The sequence below is a fragment of the Pinus tabuliformis genome, chromosome 1_2, assembly GCF_031772625.1.
Source record: "Pinus tabuliformis cultivar Carrire ecotype Pingquan chromosome 1_2, CPIR1, whole genome shotgun sequence".
NCBI lineage: Eukaryota > Viridiplantae > Streptophyta > Pinopsida > Pinales > Pinaceae > Pinus > Pinus tabuliformis.
The window spans coordinates 318103302-318109856 of NC_142298.1; the positions used below are offsets into that span (position 1 = coordinate 318103302).

The 6555-nt window shown below is 41.4% G+C and overlaps 1 non-coding gene across 1 annotated transcript; it reads left to right on the plus strand.

The window, feature by feature from the left end:
• Positions 1 to 6078: 6078 nt before the first annotated feature.
• On the plus strand, positions 6079 to 6238 carry LOC149205644 (U1 spliceosomal RNA). The gene has a single exon (XR_016253147.1). It is a non-coding gene; the product is annotated as a U1 spliceosomal RNA (small nuclear RNA).
• Positions 6239 to 6555: the final 317 nt, after the last annotated feature.

The following is a 6555-nucleotide window of genomic DNA, read 5'->3' on the forward strand; positions in this document are numbered from 1 at the left end:
GAATATATCATGCCATTCTCTACTGACCTGAAGTCAGTTTTGTTGATCCCAAATCAATATCACAAGAGAGTGTCTCAAAACACTCATATTGATCCCAGATCAATGGAGGTCATCCTAGCATAGGGAGTATGGTAGATACAACGATGCGTCCATTGATAGTACTATTATGGTCCCTAACCCCATTTCCCTGCTCATTGGCCAAGTGAGAGGTACTTCCCATGATTCCTAGACTGCATGGGTAGGATGCCTCGACAAGAGAACCATTCATCTTGTCCCTAAGTCGCCTTGGGGTATCACAGGGGAAGGCTGAGCCATTCACCTTGTACACGGTGCACCATTAGGGGAGGGTGAGTCACCCTATGGTCTCTTATTGCTCCAAGCAGTACCCCAAGTCCCCCAAAGCTCCCAGAGCTCAATGCATGCATCATGTAGTACCTTTATAAGAAGGTCTCTCAACGACTCCAAGTCGTTCGGGAAATTCACAAATTTGACCTTTCCCTGGGGCTTTGACAAAATTTCTACGACATGTACATCAGTCTCAATGCGATAGAGCCTCCTCGATCATTGACGTACCATATCCTAGATAAGGTAGTATCTAATGTCTATATGTTGGAGCAATCATAGAATACGGGATTCCTTAACAATCGAATCCCCCCTGGTTGACACAGAGGATCCCAGTGGTATCCATCATGTGTACGAACAGCTCGCTAAAGAGCTTCCACAACCAAGCAGCTTCACACGATATCATACTCGTAGCTATGTATTCGATATCAGTGGTGCTTATATCAACCGACTTTTGCTTCCAGCTCATCCAGGATATCGAACAGAACCCAAAGTGAACCAGCACTTAGAAGTGCTCTTGCAATCCTCTACACTGCCTGCCCAGTTAGTATCAGAATAATTATGTAGCTTCACATTTCTGGCAGTGTATCTCAATCCATGAGGGATTGTGCCCTGAAGATATCTCAAAAGATTCTTGGCACTAATCTAGTGAGGCTCAACCATATATGAGCTCATCGTGCTAACTGCAAAACATATGTCCAGACGGAAGTTCACCAAGAACATCAATGCTAGTATGAGTTTGTGAAACTCAGAGGCATTTCCCAAATCTGGTCTGGCATCACTACCACATAACTTCTTAAAGTTAACCTCCATCGAGGTAGTCACAAGCTTGCAGTTCACCATTCCAAATCTGGAATCCAACTCCCTCTTACTTCTGTAAATGAAAAGGTCTACACATGTTAGAAAGAGGTCATCCTCATAATGTTCGGTATGAGAGGTCTATTATCCACAACCTTCAAGCAATGGTTTCGATCGACTTCACTCCTAGTGAATCTCAGCTTCATCAGACAGCTATTAATCCTCTCATACTACGCCCAGGGTGTTTTGCCTCAAGCCATAGAGGGCTTTATTCCACCTGCATACATGAGATTCTTGATCATGAATCTCAAACCCCTCGGGTTGTTCCAAACATGTGGACCTACTACATGAGAGGAATGGTTCCCTTGTAAGATTTTCCTCTGGTACATCTCAGACATGTACCTTCATGCTCTTTTTGAATTCAGGCATCCTAGTCACCATCTAACTCACATCGGGTAAGGTCCTATAATAAGTAGACCTTTGGTGCTATAGATGAGATATGTCAACTAACATGATCCCCAATGGACCATCCTGCAACTTGATACAAATTGCCAAAACCCTGAATCCATGACTAAAAGCATCTTTGAAAAATTCATTTTCAAACACATACCTTTCCATCGATGAATGCCACCTTGAAACCTTTGACTTCCATTACTGAAATGGACACCAAGTTCTTCTTGCAATCAGGTACATAAAGAGATTTTCGTAAATGAATCAAGTTACCCTAATTCAATTGAGGGGTAACATTCCCTACACCCTTTCCGGGATAGATGGCATCGGCTCCAAGTATAATGCCACGATTGTTTCCATCTCTAGTAAATTAGAGAGATCACCCTTCTATCCGATGAAGTGCCTTGAACACTACAATCAATAAGCCAAATTCCCATACAATCTGAAGGATAGGGCCAATACAAGATAATGCTTCTTTATCTTATCAGAAACAACATTTGATTCTTCATACTTGGGGTTCCTTGCTTTCTTTGAAGAGTCAGTCATTTCCTTGATGACCTGCATTACCTATCATTCCTCTGATCATTGAATATGTCCCTGGAATGATTGTTATCTTCATCAAGAGATGTGTCCCTGCCATTTGGACACTCCTTCGCATAATGGACGAACTTATTGCAAGCAAGGCATCTGCCTTTCCTTCCACCCTTAGATCTGGACTTCCCATTGAAGTGATTTTTAGGTAGGCCATCAGAAGCTTCCGTTGTGCCATTCTAATAATAGACTTTGCTTCAACTTCACCCTTGGTGAATTTGAAGAGGGATGAGGAATCCACTGATCCTATTGTCCTTTCCCAATTGTCTCCGATGATTTCTCTTTCACTTTTGCTTAGGCTTTTTCTTCACCTTAGCTCTGATACCATGTTAATTTTAGGTATGTTCTATGCTTAGAGCAATTTATTTCAGCTTTCACAATTAGCTCAATATCTTTTCCAAATTAGCAATCACATCAACATTAAATTAAACTGCATATAGAACATAAACATAAATCACAGAAGACAAGCTAAGACAAGAGGACATAATATGTGGCGTTAGCCAAGGACAAACCCCAATGTGGGGAAACCCTTGATCAATTCTTCTTATATGTTCTTCAATAGTTCAGCAGAGAGAGAGAGAGATAGTAGATTTACAATAGAAGTCAACACTTTGGCGTATGAGAGAGATAGTTTATTCCCATGTGCCATATTTTGGCTGCATATCTTTCCATTAGATATATACATCTCAAATGATGTGGTATTATAGTCGACATTAAATGGTGGCCAATACTACTTCTGGCTTTATCCAAATGGACCCTTCTTCATCAAGTTCAAATGGACTAGTTTGCACTTTGTGGTCCAATCACACTTTCATCTTCAAACAAGACACATGAAACACGACATGTATCTTGAAGTGGGTTGTGAGATCCAATTTGCAAGAACCTTGTCCAATCTACCTGAGGGTCTAATAAGGTCCCTAGAATTTTAGTGAGAGCCTCTGATGGTTTTTGTCTTCGAGAGTTGCTTATTTATAGGGTTGAAGGTGAAACACCTAGTCCCCTTCTTAGAGCGATGCCAGTCAGCTTTTTGTTTCATGCCATTTTTTGAGCCAGAACCAAATTGTCCTTAAGTGTGTAGAGAATAGCTACTTTGGTGTGAAGCATTTGTATGTGCAATCCTATTCACGGAGTTTTGATGTGCTTTGTAAATATGATGGTCTGCTTGGCAACGTTATTCCACACAAACGCACTTTTTTTTAGCACGGTTGTTAAGGTGGTTACCATAGTTATTCACAAACTTGCTTTAGTAGCATGTTAGTCCCAGGAAGCCGTGCAAGGTCTTCGAGGTCTTATTTTGTGGCTAATCCTATGTAGCTAGAAACTTTCTTTGGGTCCACTTGCGGGGCCTTCTTGTTGACAATGTGACAGAAGTATTTGACCTTTGAAGCCCCAAAGACATCTTTGCCAGAATGTGTAAGGATCAACTGGTGGACTTCAAGGAGTTATAGGGCCTATCAACATGTTGCACATGGGAGTCCATAGTTTTTTTGTAGATCAAGCTATCATTAAAGAATGCAAGCACAAAATTGCACGGGAAGGGTCATAAAATCTTGTTCACGAGGCTCCTAAAGGTGGACGAAGCACTACAAAGTCAAAAGGGCATCACTGAAAAATCATAATCGCATTCATGTGTGTGAAAGTTTGTTTTAGGGATGTCTATTTCCTTCATCCATGTTTGGTGGTATCCTAAGTAAAGGTCCAGGTCAACGAAGAACTCGTCTCCATGAAGCTCATCTAAGAGATCATTGATAACCAATCTAGCAAATTTGTCTTTGGTGATCCACTGGTTGGGAGCCCAAAAGCCAAGGCACGTGTGCCAACTAACTTCATTCTCAAATACCAAGACCACAGTTAGTGAGGAAGGGATCTTATTGGGATGTATGACTCCAGTCTCTGATAGTTCATGAATGGTCATTTTCCATTTCATTTTTCTATGCAAGTGGGTGTCTACGGGGACACATATTGGGTGGTTGACCACCTAGAACCGAGAGGAGGACATGGCCATGCTCACCACATGAAGGTCGCAATGCACATGACGTTTCAAATACCAATCGATGTTTAATTAGTACCATATGCAAATCATTAGGAATCTCTTGTGGGGGACCACTCACAACTCATATGACATTGAATTGGGCAGTAAAATTGGAGTGGCCTTTCTCCGATAGCTTCTCCATACGAGAAGACTTGATGATTTCGAGGGAGCCAAACTTAATCCCCTTGAGTGCATGCTCGTGCCCTTCCTTATCGAAGATCATGTATAATTGCTTAAAATCAATTGTAACATGCCCCAAAGCATGTGATCATTTGACACCGAGCATTGTTTGATAATCACCCATTTCAACAGCAAACATGTGAGATTTGAGCTACTAGCCTGTGATATGAGGTTTCACATCGCCCTCCACACTTCACTAACTTACAAAATGAGAGATTAGTGACTACATGGCTAGACAAGTTAGTCACCACAATTATTTCATGTGGATTACTACTAGATTTGAGCAATTTTAAGTGACCCCACTAAAAACGACTAACTTGAACGAAATCCATGCATGACGTGGACATAACAATTGGTTTCTTCTGCCACTCTCCTATGGATAAAATTATGGGTGCCGTCGTGGCGAATGAAAACAATCACCTTGTAGTTCTTTACATAAAAAATCAACTTCAAAAGTTTGGGGTGCAAAAAAATGTTGGATAAGGCAGAGAGGAAAGTTTGAGGATCCTCACGAGGAGCTTCTAAAGTTGGTTATTCCCAAGGAGGAGGGCCCTAGTGATTGGAACTCGAGGTCAGGAGTGTAGCACGATTGGCCTTTGAAGGAAACACGTGCTTGAAATAGTTCATGTCCTTTACATTTGTGCCTAGGGAAATTGCTACCCATCATGATTGCAACAAAGTTTGAGGCATTGGTGTTCTACCATTTCTGCCCAGTAAATGGGAATTGAGGAGGGTGTTTTGTTTCACTGCCCTTGTTCTCTTGTTCCAATCATGGATGATTGCCTTATAAAAATCTTTAATCTCTAAATTGGAAGCATTTGCAGGGTCAAGAATCACAACAACTTTTACCACTTGCCCCTGTCGAAGTGTAAAATTCGTAAAAACGTTATCCCTAGTTGACTTTGGATTTTTTTATTCCATTTTACTGCCCTTGTTCTCTTGTTCCAATCCTGGATGATTGTCTTATAAAAATTTTCAATCTCTAAATTGGAAGGATCTGCAGCGTCAAGAATCACAATAACTTTTCCCGCTTGCTCTTATCGAAGTGTAAAATTCGTAAAAACGTTATCCCTAGTTGACCTTGGATTTTTTCTTTCTTTCTTATCTTCTTCCCACCTTTTGGCTTTAGACTAATTTGCTTTTTGGTTCACTGTCGGTTGTGTTAGTGTTGTCTCATGCGGAGTTACTTGTGTGTGTGTGTGTGTAGAGATGAAGGAAGCCTTTGGAGGATCCCCCTTCTTCCCCATAACATCTGGATGAGGAATGGCGCGAACCACTAATCGTAAGAGTTACTCATAACTCTAAGGGACTCACCTTGATTTGAACATGTGATCTCCCTATCGACAACATGCCTTTGGCAGATGGTCCCACCGATTGCGCAAAGCATTGGGGCTAAAGTTACCAAGATCTTGCACCTAGCCCCAAGAACTATTGCGTAGATAGGTGCATATCCAACCCCAAGAATTACTGTGCGGAAAGGCAAACATCCACAATAATAAAGAGCAGCACTAGCATGTCACTAGAAATGAGGGCCATATATTGAATATAATAATAATGAAGTAGGAAATTAGAGAGGAAACAATTGATTGGATATTAATATGGTAGGGCTATATCCCACATGCAAAGGGTGGATGAGAGTGATAAAAGGAAGGGGTATAGAAGGGGAAGATGGAAAGTAACAAAACATACTTACCTGGGCGAAGTGAATCGATGATCACGAAGGTCGATGGCCTAGGAAGGCCACCTCTATTGCCCTTGGGAGGAGGGTTTACCTAGCATCTCCCACTTAGGAGAGTGCACATCATAATTTGTGGCAGCGGAGGCTCGCGTTCGCGCAGCCTCCACACAATACTAAAAACAAAAACAAAATGTGACAGCTCCCAATATTTCTTGTTACTGGATAAAATCAAGACAAATGCGTGGTCTCTAATTTTATTTTGATAGAGAGGTGCTAGAGGAAACCATCTCAAAATCCTTGCATGGTTGAGAGAATGTTGTTCGTTATTGTTTTGAACGTCATGCCGTGTGCAATAGTTAGTTACTTCCTTTCATAGATTGAAACCAGTGTTCCAATCTACTCATTCATAGATTGATACCAGCATTCCAATCTGTTTTGTTTTCTATAAACACGATCCGAGCCCCATCGTCGATGGATTGATTGT